This window comes from Cyprinus carpio, unplaced genomic scaffold (genome assembly GCF_018340385.1).
Source record: "Cyprinus carpio isolate SPL01 unplaced genomic scaffold, ASM1834038v1 S000006625, whole genome shotgun sequence".
NCBI classification, from domain to species: Eukaryota; Metazoa; Chordata; class Actinopteri; order Cypriniformes; family Cyprinidae; genus Cyprinus; species Cyprinus carpio.
In genome coordinates this window covers 727,145-742,174 of record NW_024879257.1, presented here as the reverse complement: position 1 = coordinate 742,174, position 15,030 = coordinate 727,145, and the positions used below count along the sequence as shown (strand labels likewise).

Genomic DNA, 15,030 nt, shown 5'->3' with positions numbered 1-15,030 from the left:
ACACACAAATCAGTAAGTTCTGCTCATGTTTTATGAGTAAGGCACATAGTCATCGTATGTTTTTGTTCACAGTGATATTACAGCGTCTGAAACCAGTCATGTGTCAGTTTTTACTCTGTTGCCTTTTCATGACAAATCTTAAAAGTTAAAATTGTTAAATTGTTGGTTAGTTGTGTGATTAATTGTGAAGTGTTCTTTAGTTTTAATAATTTTGAATTCGAAATTATATATTTTGATTGTTCTTTCACACGTAACATCCTGTCTTTAAATATTATACTGTTCCAGATAATGTTGATCTCGGGACTGTATTGAAGTGAAATAAATTCTAAATTACAGTTCAAATGGAGAAAGTGTTTTAATTACGCCAGGTCGAATATTTCAGCTGTTAGTGTGCAGTCAGTGATCGTCCAGCCGGCAGGTGGCGGTAGAGTTCTGAGTGGGTTTACGGTTCTCAACCGGTTTAATCCGTTGAAGAAGAGCGTGCTGGACATGGCCGCTCCAACAAAGAAGTACTAATCAATGCTGTATTTTTATATTAAGATGTGTTAAACCACCACTGAATTCATAAAAAGAGAGTGTTTTTTTAAGGCTGACACCATGGGGAAGAAAGATAAGAGTGATCGAGGTAAGATGGATGCCATGCTTTAGAAATAAACACGATTTAATCAAAGTTTGATGTTCCATGTCTAAGTTAGCATGTTTAACTAATGCAGCAGAAACCATTACAAAGGCACGATGGATTAAAGATAACCATGAGCTTATTTCTGTTCAAAAGTAATATCATATAAACCCTGTGGTATACAATCTAAACAGACTCCTAAATCAGGAGTGCTCAGCTTGTGAAAATGAAATATCATTACTTACAGTATATTGCACTTGTAATATATTAAAAGGAGTATTGTGTGTATATATACACAAATAAAGAACATACTTGCAGATAATCTAGTTGTAATGAAATAAAATGGCGCTTAGGGGTGCTTAAAGAAAGTACACCTTCAAGAATGTTTGTAAAAGTACACTTTGCATAAATATATTTTGATAATCTTTTGTCATGCTTTGAAGAAGTACACTTATTTTGACGTGTTTAGTACAACATACTAAAACACATGTGAAGTACTCGATTACAACGTTTTTGATATTACATTTAAAGTTATTTTAAATGTACTAAATTGTACTATAATTGCAAATGTGTAATTAAAATTGAATTCAAATTTATGACATACAAAGTTTAACCAGAAATAGCATTTTAGTTTACTATAAATGCTTGTCAGTGCATTCAGCAGTACATTTTAATAATATTTCAATGACAGTACTGGTAATTATGAAATTACATAGAAATACTTGAGTGGATCAAAAAATCATTAATAAGTTCAGTTAACCTCACTTAATAAATTAATTGTCAAAAAACATTACATTCACAGCCACACTTAAGACTATTCTTAAGTATATTATTTACATTATAGACACTTAGTGTAAAACTATGTTAAAGTGTAGATCCAAATATTGTTTCTAAATGCTGTTAACTGAAACTATTGCGAAAAACACCTGAGCAGCAAGGTCTTTAGATTCTTTCTTTGGAACTATAGCCAGATCTTCTAAAATCGCTTAAGTGTTTTTTTTTTATTTTCTTTTTTTACTTTAGATAAAAAGTCCAAGAAACGTTATTATGAGCAGGAAGAGGATGATGAAGAGGTGATGGGCGGTGAGTCTCAGGAGGCAGTTCCAGCAGCTGCTGGAAAGCAGGTGGATGAATCCAGCACTAAACTGGATGAGTACGGAGCCAAAGACTACAGACTACAGATGCTTCTCAAGAATGACCACACTTCCCGGCCCCTGTGGGTGGTAAGACTAGAGATCCTTGATTTATTCGGCAGTTACAACAGAAGCTACGACTATCCCATTATGTATGTGTTTGACTGTTATAGGCTCCTGATGGTCACATCTTCCTAGAGGCTTTCTCTCCAGTGTATAAATACGCTCAGGACTTCCTGGTGGCCATATCAGAGCCGGTGTGCAGACCTACCCATGTGCACGAGTACAAGCTGACGGCTTATTCTCTATACGCCGCCGTGAGCGTCGGCCTGCAGACCTCTGACATCATAGAGTACCTGCAGAAACTCAGCAAGACCTCTGTGCCAGACGGCATAGTGCAGTTTTATTAAGGTGTGTGTGTGTGCTGGAGTGAAAGTCTGTGGGAACCATGATTGTGGGAACCACTCCATACTCCTAAACCAATGCACTTGCACATACACACTCACACTGTGTGTATTACAACTCTTTGTTGAATTGCATGTTTCTCATTTGCAAGTCACCTTATATATATATATATATATATATTTTTTTTTTTAACAATTTTTGTATATCAAAGCCACTCTTTTACTCTCTGTTCTCTTGCAGTTGTGCACAGTGAGCTACGGTAAAGTCAAACTGGTCCTGAAACACAACAGGTCAGTTCGTTCTACATAGATTCCTCTTTCTTTACTTCTTACTAAAGAAAGGTTAAATAATTAGTTATGTATGAGCATTTGTGTGTTTGTGTGTGTTTGAGAACAGGTACTTTTGTGGAGAGTGCGTTCCCTGATGTCATTCAGAGGCTCTTACAGGACCCTGTGATTCGGGACTGTCGTCTTCGGTCTGCTGAGGGTGAGGAGACCGAGCTCATCACACCAGGGGGGGGGGGGGGGGACCATCTCTAGCAATCTGCAGTAAGTGTGAGCACAAAACATGTTGTCTAGGTGGAAACATTAAGACACTTACAGTGGAGCTAAACTAAGGCTAATTTCTGGTACCATCGTCCTGTCCAGATCTCAAAGTCTCAGCAGGACAATGGTGGTCCATCCACCTCCCAGCCAGAAGACGGGCAGCGCACAGGAAATCAGGTGCCAGAGGACATCTTCAGTTACTACGAGCAGATGGACCAAGAGGAGGAGGAGGAGGAAGAGACACAACAGTGTCTTTTGAGATCCGTCAGGTATGTGAATGAGAATGTTACTTCATTGTGAGTTTCAGGTTAATTTACCTTAACTGTTCCTTTGACAGGGTTGGTTTAGTTTAAATTGTTATTAAGTGAAGATTTCATGCACTGTAATCCAACTCTTTCTTCTTCATATTTTGTGCTGGGACTTGTTAGAAAATGATAGAGGAGCTTCAGAAACGTTGCATTCAGCTGGAATATCCTCTCCTGGCTGAATATGATTTCCGTAACGACACGGTGAACCCAGACATCAACATGGACCTGAAGCCCACTGCTGTGCTGAGACCATATCAGGAAAAGAGTCTGAGGAAGATGTTTGGGAACGGCAGAGCTCGATCTGGAGTCATCGTCCTGCCTTGTGGTAATTAATCAGTTTGCTTCTTCCCAGAAGCATTCGATGCCTAGTCTTGGACTGTAGGGTGTTGTGCATCCTTTAAACAGACAAGGCTTTGGAAAATGTCATTATAAAAATAGTAAGTAATATATTGGGAAATTAAATTATATAAAATGAATCATTTCATACTATTTTCCATCAACTTGGGTTTAGAAGCTCTTTGAATGTTATTATTGAGATAAACTGAAAAGAATCTACATTGAAGTCTTTTGTTATTCTACTGATGTGTCCCACAGGTGCTGGAAAGTCACCTGGTGGGCGTCACTGCTGCCTGCACAGTGCGTAAGCGCTGTCTGGTGTTGGGAACTCCTCTGTGTCAGTGGAACAGTGGGGAATGCTCAGTTTAAGATGTGGTCCACCATTGATGACTCCCAGATCTGCCGTTTCACTTCAGATGCAAAAGACAAGCCCATCGGCTGCTCGGTGGCCATTAGTACTTATTCTATGCTGGGCCACACCACACAAACGCTCATGGGAGGCTGAGAGGGGTCATGGAGTGGATGAAAAGTCAGGAGTGGGGGCTAATTATACTAGATGAGGTGCACACAATCCCAGGTAGGTTAGTGTGTGAACATCACACACCATAATTGCAACTTGATAAAACATCAAGCGAGAAATCGTGTCGTCAAATTTTTTTTTGGGCCACTTGGATTCTTTTTTCCTTGTTTCACACTAGTTAGCTCCACCCACCGTGTAATTACAAGACAGATGGGACGTTTCCTTACTGTGGTCTTGAAGGGATATTCCACCTAAAAATGAACTTTTTTCAGCAGTTTATTTTCAACTTCTTTTCAACTTCAGAAAGTTCATAAAGACATTATAAAGTTAATCTATATGAATGGATATTTATTGGGATGAATAATATATACTTGGTTTTATCCATGGGTATTTTCTGAAGAGGCTGAAATCACTTTCTATTAGGGCTGGGTTTTGACACAAATTTCACGATTCGATTTCATTCTCACTCACAAGCTTGCAATTCAGTTTGATTCAATCTTAATTATTTTGAATATATATCAGGTACAGTACATGCCAAATTTTCTCAAGGAAAACAAATCTCTCAACTAATGCTGTAAAATGTACTTGAGAGTCAGTTGGTACAACATTAATATTGAATGTTAAAATTGACTGATTTGTTAAATTACACTTAATGAAGTTTTTGAACTAATAAAGTTACAATTACTTAATAATATTTCTACTTCAATTCATTTTTTTTTATATAAACTTAATGGATTTATTCCAAAATATGAACTGAGGCCTACAGCGATCTGTCACTCCGCATTAAACAGCAACAAAACGCCATTTATTGTTTGAATACTGCAATACAATGGACAGAATTTGAAATCTGAGACTTTGTTTCATATTAAAAGTACCAAAGCACAATGCTTATTGTGATGTATTGGATGGGACGTGCCCTTCAACGTTCCGTCCTTTAACTGAAAAATACTATACTGATTGATTCTTGGGATTTAAGAATCGATTAATATCGAGAGAGATCGATATTTTGTACCCAGCCCATACTTTTATATGATGAAAAGATTTAGTTTTAGGGTTTATTTCAGATTTGAGCAAACATGCATCTATAATGCACATCAAACATGGTAACAGAAGCAGAACCAATGAGGTTGTTTTTTCACATCAAGTTCAGATGTTTGTTTTCCGTAGTTTTTTATCTGTTTTTTAATCAGAAAATTGTGAAGAAGCAAAATTACAATTATAGTAGGAATATCTTCTAAGTGGGTGGAATTTGTGTCTCTTAGCTTAGCATTTCACTTTTATTGAGAACCGAGAAATTATTTAAACACAAATAAACATTAGTGAAAATGATACAGATTCCTGACTGTTTGTGTTCATATTGCAGCAAAGATGTTCCGTCGTGTTCTGACGATAGTCCAGGCTCACTGTAAACTGGGTCCCACTGCCACACTAGTGAGAGAGGATGATAAATTGTCGATCTGAACTTCCTGATTGGGCCGAAGCTCTATGAGGCGAACTGGATGGAACTACAGAACAGTGGTTACATTGGCCAAAGTCCAGTGTGCTGAGGTGAGGGTCTTACTGAAACAATTATGTAACAGGAAAGAAATCGAACATTCCTCCCCAGTACAAAAAAGACAACAAACGACTTTTCATGTGCATATATCATAATGTGAACTTAGGTTGATGTCTGAACCTACTCAGGGGTAAACAAGGAGCATGAAATTGTGAAACATTGTGTTGGGGAGGCTTTGGAGCCTGGCGTACAAAGAAAATACAGTACAGTTATTCAGTATTGCTCTAAGTTTTTGATCTTACTAAACAAAAGCGGACCATTGCAGCCACTGAGCAGAAAGAGCACATGTGCTGACTCTGGTGTTCCCTTTACGCATGAACAGCATCTTCTCAAAGGCTTCTATAAATATTTTTAAAAACGCCACAAAGCTTGAAAAAAGCTTTGGTAAAAACTTTTTTACTTTGGTTTTTTTTTGTTTTTTTTTTTTACTTTAAAATCTGTTGCAGTCAGTCCAGTCCGTAAGTCAAATAAATTAATTACTATAAATTTAAGTAATACAGGGTTTTTAATACATGGAACACTTAAAAAAAAAAGATTTCATGTCATGAAAAAAGTGGAAATTAAGAACATAAAAGGTCTGGAAGTTCTATTTCTGTATTTATTTTTCACAGTTACATTTTTATTCAAAACTGAAAATAAATCTATACGTTTTAGATGTAAATAAGGGATCTGATTATTCTAAGGAAAAAATAGTTTTATAACCGATAACCTTATGTTTCTGACAAATGAATCATGCATTATGTACACTCACGTTATGTAAACCAAAACTTTTATTCTGGCTGCGATTAAGCCTTTGATAGCATGAGTTTATTTCTTTTAGTGTCTATAAAAAGTCTGTAGAGACGGTTGACATGTTTATAATAATTTTTCATATGCTTTTTTAAGCTGTTTGAATAAATAGACGCTGCATAGATTCATGAACCCTGAGAGTTTGTTGGAACTAAAACTTTTGAGGAGCGAATCAGGGAGATAATCAAAGCTACTGGAGGGGTGAAAGTAATCCAAAGGGTTTTGTAGAAAATGCATAGAGCTTTAAGTTTAGTGTACCTTTCCCTATCACTACTCTGTGCAGTCTAGGTATGGTGTCCCCATGTCGCCTGAGTTTTATCGGGAATATGTGGCCATAAGAACGAAGAAGAGGACATTCGCCTCTACACCATGAAGCCTAACAAGTATCCGCGCATGTCAGTTCCTGATCAGCTCCAGGAGGGGAGAAAAGACGAGAAACGACAAGGCACGTCTTCTGTTTTCTGCAGACAACGTCCTTCGCGCTGAACACGAATATGCTATCCGGCCTGCCAACAAGTCCTGCGCTTCTCCAGTCAAAAACATATGCACTACACCCCAGTGCTTTTGTGGTAACAGCGTCAATAGTCCTATCCCACTTTTTCAGTGTCCGCTAGGGAAGAGTGGGATCTTTTTTTTTAAGTTCAAAAGGTTTTATGTCAATCAGAAAAAGCCAGCTTGATGTATGCAGAGTATGAACTGCGTGTTAGATGCGTTCAACAACATAGAAACTGGGTTGCCGAGTTACTTTACTGTTACACAATTTGCATGGATTGCATGACAGCTGCCTGTTCACACCAGCAGCATTCTGTCTAGTTGAGAGGAACTCTCTTGGGTACGTGCATTGTTTATCCCAAAGGTGTTGAAACTCACGAACACATGAGCTTTAAAAAGCTTGATTTGAAATCACTCAGAGGCATCAGCTATGTCCAGCTTGAAGTTTACGCAAGTTGATAATGCCCATTTCTTTTAATGCAGAAAATTTTTTTTCTGGCATTTTTAGGCGTGTCAGGACCGTATTTTATTATTTTTTTTCTTATAATTTTTTCTTTTAATCTCCTCAAAGCAGGTAAGTGTTCAGAAACGTTGCAGTATCAACCAAGTCCTCACTTACTAAAAGCTGGTAGCCAGCCGCTACACAAAAGAGCGCAACACACCGCGGAGCTCAAACTGATCCCAAAAACGTGTGTAAAACCGGTGGTGTGGTGTCCGGTGTTCTTAGAGTGAAATTCTATGAGACCTGGCCTGGCGCAACCTGTAATCAGCTTGACTTTGCTGTTACTCACCTTTAACTTTGCCATAATGAAAGGCGGTTTCACTTGTCAAGGGTGGAAATTTTTTTGATAAGGCATACTCTGAATTCTCAACTGTACTGCGGACCACTGTAGGACTTTGAGCGGCTTGGAGTTTTGTGAGGGTCAAGGTTGGCAAACTTTCAGTGGGTTCCTGTCTATTGTATTTATAGGGGGGGGGGGGGGGGGGGGGGGGGGGGGAATTTGATCATTTTCTATATTAAATAACACACAATGGGATGCTGCTAAAAATAGCCGTCGACGTTCTGGATATTCTATATTGTAGCAAACTATGTAAGTGTGTTAAACTCCCTTGTCTGACTGTTTTCTTCAACTTATTGCTCAGAGATGCTATATAGGATTTTTGGGATACCTTGGACATAGGTAAACTATAACATCGCGTCTTTTGTTCTTTCTCATCAGAACCGTAGATTTATGGGACCCCCCCCCACATCTCAAGGAGAGGCATGCAGAATCATTCATAACTTTAAAAACACAATCCCAAAAATCAGTGTTTTTTCTTCAATACCATCTTCATCCCAAGGTAACATGTCTCCCTTTCCTGTGAAAAATGTAGATTAGGTTGGTTTGTAATTTGTTAAACTTGTTAATGTCTTGATGGTGTTATTCGTTAGCCTCTTTAAACCACAAATGGCACCTTGTCAAGAATAATTCTTTTCCATTTTAAGTAGCATTTAATGAATCTCAACACGTACGTTAAACAGTCAGAAGTTGAGGTGTTGCTGTAAATGTAAAGTGATAGGGGAGTTCAGCAGAGGTAATGTACACGGATTTCGATACTCGTCATGTAATGAAATTAAGAACTTGCCGTCCAATATATATTTCCAAAAAAACAAGTACAGTTTCGGCAGTGTTAGGTACTTTAGAATACTAATTAACAGTGCAGGTGTCTGAATGTGTTAAGACATGATAAAGGCCAGTTTTTACCATCTCGTGTTAACAACAACAAAACACTGCTTGCTTGCGTGAAACCATCATAAACCTTATGTATCTTTCAAATTCTAGCAGACTAAAACAATATGTTTCTGGAATGTTTTCCAGATTAAACCTTGTGGTCCCCCAAATCATGGTAAAGTAATAGAAGCAGTCAATATACATTATGCGGATGAGGCCCGCGCTGGAGATCTTACAACACTTTAGTTTTTATTTATATGGCACAATGCATTCCTCATTTTAACATGGGCCTTTCGTTTTTAGAACAATATGAAATTTTACATCCAAAACAATGGTTCAAAAAATCAGTCTAAATATTGATGATTGTCTAATTGAGACCCTGTTTCAGGAAGGCTGGAGGCTGGCTTTGACCTTCCATGCATAACTTTACATTTTACCTTAATGCAAATGTTGGAAAGTGTTTCTGGAAACGGAATGCCGTGGTGCTGTATGATTGGGTCCTCAAAAGTCAGTCTATTCCAATAAGCTGGAAGAGCAGCTTTCTCGGACAAACGGCTGCAGGTAGGGAGGTGAGAAATAGATTGGGATGTAAAATAGAGACGGGTGCATCATGTCTTCTGTTAGCAATACTGTAATCCAGGAATAGTAGCACCAGTCTGTACAGATGTGACTCAACCAGGCCTTTTGAAACCCAATAAAAATACAAAAAAGAATAACCCACTAGTTATGATTTGCCTTTTCTTAAAATAGCGTTCACTTTTGCACTAACTTTCTTTTATCTTCCAGTGAAAATCGCTTTGCATTATGCTGCATAAAAATATTTAGCTGAAATCAGCAGTTCCGACCGTGGTAATTCAACACCAGCAGAAAACATTGTGATTTATATTACTACATAGAACAAATGAGTCAAACGACAATTAATTAAAAGAAAAAAGATGGATTGCTTAACTCCACGAAATTAACAGCTAGTATATTATTATAAGTTAATCTAAACTAAACTGAATGGCTTCAAATTGTAGTTTACAGTGTGGTTAGAAGTGGAAATGCAACACAGCCATGGCTTCATCAATACGTTTTTGGCCCTAGTTTTCTCATATTGGTTCCGTTTTGTTCTGGTTTCAACATTTAAAGATTTAGGCATTTTGAAACTTTTACACAACCGCTATTTTGCTGGTTGGCTTGTTGATAACGGGAAGCATTGGAGATGGTCGGTCTTCTTCCATTCTTATTCCGTCTTCTCTTGTTTTCTTCTTCTGTCCGGTTGGAGATACTGATCATTTGACCTGCCAGAGGGCAAAACGTCTAATCCAGATCTCGTCTCAATGGGCGGTTCTCGTCGACAGGAACGCTCAGAGACTGGGCCAGAGAGTGCTGCGAGCCATTAGAAAGGTAACCAGCTATTGGAAGTCAGACGTTGACTCTAGCAAGCCCTTGAAGGAATTGCAATGAATATTTTTGGAAGTTCATTTTTTTTTAATTATCAGATTATCAGACAAAATTGACCTTGTCATGTCTTTTTTGCACAGGTACTGGTTGCGGGAAGAAATTACAATGCTTACTTTTACCTCGCTCGGGCTCGTCTCTCAAGACACCACAGGAAATGGCTTATTTCCACCAAGAGACAGCGCTTCCTGGTGGACCAGGATCGACAGTTTCAAAGTGTTTCAAGATCATATTTGACACTGCAAACACCTGAATTTGATTTACTCTGAATGGAAACTGTGGCCAAACTGGATAGTAATAATAATGAGGTCCCATTCGGTCACATCTCATTCTTTTCATGTTTTTTAGGTGATCACAAATTGGCTGGGATGGAGGAGGAAGACTGATGTTTGCCTCTCATCGTGAGGAACAGCAGCAGCTCTTGCAGAAAGTCTCTGGCAGCATCAGATCTTGACAGACAGAAGAGGAAGTGGTGATAGGCAGAGGTGGGAGGGAAGCCACAGGTATCTCCACTCGTTTTTGTTCCCTCTCCAGCCGCCTCATTTGTTGTTTGCTGGGTGTGAGGTGCTGTTTTTGATTCGTGATCTTTAAATCTACAGGAAATGACAAACACTGCTCTCAGTTCGGATTTAAAAAGAATCCTCACCCAAAAAAAAATCGTCAACATTTGTCATTTACTTTTTCTCTGTGGAACATTAAAAAGGCAATATTTAGCAATGGCTGTTCCTGCTGCGCTGATGATATGGCTGATTGCTTGGGCGATGCGATGGTCATTATATGAAATGAGAGATGTTGCTTCTGTGTTCTTTAATGTGCACCTTGTCAGTAAACGAGGCACCACCAGAGAATTTTCCCCCTCCCATCTGCGTTTTTTATGGAATTGGTGCACTCTAAATGCTAATTTGCTCAATTTTATGCTTCAATGTCTTCAAGGTTTTTGTTCTATAAACAGCCTCATTCGGCATTTCGTACTATTATCTTTAAAAAAAACAACTTTATTTATCAATATTTCTCCTTTTTTAATCCTACAAAGGAGAAAAAAGCCAGAAGCTTTAGACTGGACTAAGTGAGAAAAATCAAATGTTCAGGTCAACTGAGAACAGGCCATAGCCACTATAAGTTCTTGATCCATATGGCCTAGCAGCGTTCTTCTGCTTATGGTTTTAGCATTTACATACATTCAAGCCGTTTCTATGATGGGGCTTAAATCTGTATTTGCATCAAGAGGATTTTTATGTCTAACCTGCTTAACACCGCGAGTCAGTAAAGATGTGTGTGTGTTTTGTTATTTCACACTTATAGTTTTCTCGCCGTAACGGGAACTATGAGCTCCATGTCTGGTGCAGATGATACCGTCTACATGGAATACCAGACGTCCCGCAGTGGCAAGTCTTTAGCTGGCAAGAATGTCCATCCTCTGTATAAATGATTAGGACGTCCAACGCTTCCGCAACACGCAAAATGAACACACTCACGGGCACGCTGATTAGTGATTCACAAGCATCTGGAGAGACCAGGCCACTGCCAAGGACGCCCAGTCATCATAATAAAAGACACATCATGGCTGCTTGTCTCAGACAGACCAATTTAAAGACTGTGAGAAAGAATCAAAAACGGTCTGTAATTTCCGAAAGATTAAAAAAAATCTAATATGTATAGTATCTGACATACAGGATGTTTGTAATTATAAGAAATTTCTTTGAATTGATGTGAGACAAACCGGTCATAGGAAACTGAAGGAAGAAGTTTGTACAGAATGCAAAAAGCCAAAAAACAGAGCCTGTTTTGAAAATTCCGTGTAAACTTTTAGCAAATAAAATGTACTTGGTATCTAAGAAGATTTTATTAGTGCATTTTTTTTTTAGGGTATCTTATTGTCGATGAAATGTTATTTTATTAATCTTGGTTAATTTCAACTTAGTAAAACTATTATTGTTAGTTTCTTACCTGCATTAAAAGTAACATTATGTATACAGTTAGTGAAGTGGTGTGCATTATTTATTTTTTAATTCAACAAGTCCAGAATCAATTAAAGGCTTTTTTAGGTTTTTGTTCATAAAAATGCTCTTGTGTGGAACTATTTTATTACCAAATCCAAAGAAGTAGTAATTGAGTAATGGAGGAGAGAGCAGCGGCTGTGAATGACGCTGAGTCTGTGCTGCTCTCTGTCAGAGTTTGGCAGCAGCAGCATCTCTTATAGCGAAGCTGCAAGTTTAACTGCTTAAAAAAACAAAGTATTTCAGTAATCGTACTACTATAGTTCACCCAAATGTGGACAATCTGTTCAAGTTGTTCCAAACCTGTATGAGTTTTTCTTCTGTGAAACATAAAAGAAGATACTTTGAAAAATGTTGGTAACCAAGCAGTTGCTGGACTGGTAAAAGAATACTATTAAAGTCAATGGCGACCAGAAACTACTGAAAATATCTTCTTTTATGCTCCAAATGAGACAACATCATACAGGTTTTTGGAATAACTAAAGGTGATGACTAAATTACACAATACTTTTTATTTTATTAGAATTCCATGTAATGTAACATTTTTCCTAATGTGAACTAGCAAGCATTAATTAACCACGCTTGCGTAACTTGAACTTTTGAAGAATAAGTTTTACTAAATAGTGAAGGGGCTCCTTTTACAGTTTCAATAATTTTTTTGAAGGCAAAGTTGATCTTTTTTTTTTTTTGCAAAATGAATTTTGGGGTGGATTATCCTTTAACCAAAAATAAAAGATATAGGGTGGAAATAAAGTCTTTGTGTTTGTCTCACTGTAGCGATCTACTGAATGCAATGTGTTTGTTTTCACAATGAACTTGGTTGATACTCTCTTGTGCCTGCAAATCTAATCCTCTTCTCACAATGGCCCGCTAGCCACTAGGAGAAATCCGGGAATCCCTATTTCATCTTAATACCTGAGTTTGTAACCTCATTATGGATGGAAATTAACCAAGAACAAGACTCACATTCTTCAGTGTACAAACTAATGAAAGGCAGGAGCTGGATTTTAACAGTTCATCATGTATTATTTAATCAAAAATACGGGTAGTAAGAATTTTCAACATCATTACTCTCATTACAGTCTTCAAGGCTAGCATCACACGAATCTTAATAAATTATTCAAAAATGCTGATTTTGGTGCTCTAATAAGGGCTAATTGTCTTATTATCATAATACATAATGGCTGTATTATTATCATCCATTATTAATATTATCAATTGAATATTCAATATTTATTAATATTATAAATGTGTGTACTGTTAATATACTGTTGTATATAACCATAAATGTGTGTACATGTGTGTGGTGGTGTTTGTAATTTTAAAAAATAAGGGCATTTTATAAGCATAAGATATTTTCTTTCTCAAATACATTTAAAATCTTAATTATTACAACTTTTGACTACTGTATATTTGATATATTATAACAAAATGGCATTACAGTAAAAAGCATGAAGATTCCATTTAAAATTATCTTACCTTTGGTTTAGCATTATTTCATTTAATTGGCAGCAGCTATGTCAATGTAGAGAGAACATAATTTTAAAACATAATTTAGTATTTTGTACTTGGAATTTCAAGTCAGTGCAGATCCTGATTCCTGGACATCCGTGCTGAGATACACTTCTCTTGACTTCTCCGTTTGAGCACACAGCTGATGATTGAGTTAAAGGGTTACTCAACCGCAAATTGAAAATTTAGTCATTAATCACTTAACCCCATGTCGTTCCAAACCATGGGGGTAAGTCGTGATTAATGAAAAAAATTTAGAAAGTTTGGGATGGAGTATCCCCTTTTAAGCTGCCATGTGCTCTCTTGACTTGTGTTTGTTGCTGTTTGTCCTGTGTCTCTTCTGTTGGTCTCATGTCTTGGTTCTGCCCTTCAGTCCACCTTGTTATTAGTTCATTTGCTTTACAGCTCTACTTTCATTGCATTTTCCTTCCCTGGGGGGTTACTAGTGGATTAGTCTCTCTGCATCTTGTGCCAGATTGTTGTTGTGCCCACTGAACCGCTTTACCCGAGTCCTTTCTGCTCTTTGCACGTGCACCCAAAAAATAAAATCAGCTACATGAAAACAATGTATGGAGATTAAAAAGGATTAGAGGATATTGTGAGTATATAATATGATTATAGTTAAATGTGGTGAGAAAGCCTAATGCACTGCGATTGCCAAACACCTGGTATAAGAACACAAAGGCAATCTATCTCTCCCCATCTCTGAGTCTTCTGAGATGGTAGTGTTTGGGGCTTTTCCCCTTTTAAATATCTAGATCTGCTTGGCTCGGAGACAGCAGTTTTGATGCCAAGAAAACATGTGAATTTCTCTAGAAAGGATAAATCAGTGTGCTTTTCTTCTGTGTCTTTGCATGTGTAGTTAAAGTGATCAACAGTTTAATGAAGGATAATTAAAGAAAGATTTAAAAATAGAGGCAGGCAATGGAAACACAAAAGTTTTTTTTTTTTCTGAAGCTGAAATTGAATCAGTGATTCGTATTTAATTCCTTAGGCATGAGAATGCTGGCAGACAGAGAACCCTCCTGAGCTTGATTTCTTCGATTGTTATTAAGTGAAAAGAGGGTCTAAATACAAGAGTACAAGTTGTTCAAATGAGGAGTGATTCCTCCCCTTTTTCCAGGACTTCAAAAACAAGGTTTTTGTGTGAAGTTTTCCAATTGTGTCGCTTACCCAGAGCTGAGGCAATGCTCGACGAGATTTGCATTCGTATACAATAGAGGTCCTTCACCTCTTTTTTCAATGTGCCCCCAAATACAGCACTTGATTCAAAGTGCCTGATGGGACACTCAGAAAAAGGGGCCCCAGTTAAGATAGGGCTAAAAGGTACTATGCACTAATAGGGCTAAAAGGTACATCTTTGTACCCTTATTTGCCCTATTAGTGCATATATTAGTACTTTAAAAGTAACATCTAGCCTGACCTTTGGAGTAAATGAACTCAAAAAAATATATTGCACTCATTTGTCCAAATAACCAAACACACGCAGGAATACGAAATCCGAATCTATTTTTAAGGGGGCAGGGCCCACACACCAGAGGGGACAAGTCCGCCCCAATATTTAGAAGTAGCCTATAGCGCAAACCGTCCTCAGTATTAACTGATAATATCTTGTATATGAATCCCTATGTCATAATATTCGATGCTGCCATGCATTACGCACG

The 15,030-nt window shown here is 37.7% G+C and overlaps 1 pseudogene; it reads left to right on the top strand.

The window, feature by feature from the left end:
* Positions 1 to 480: 480 nt before the first annotated feature.
* LOC122144247 lies at positions 481 to 11,286 on the top strand (annotated as a pseudogene).
* Positions 11,287 to 15,030: the final 3,744 nt, after the last annotated feature.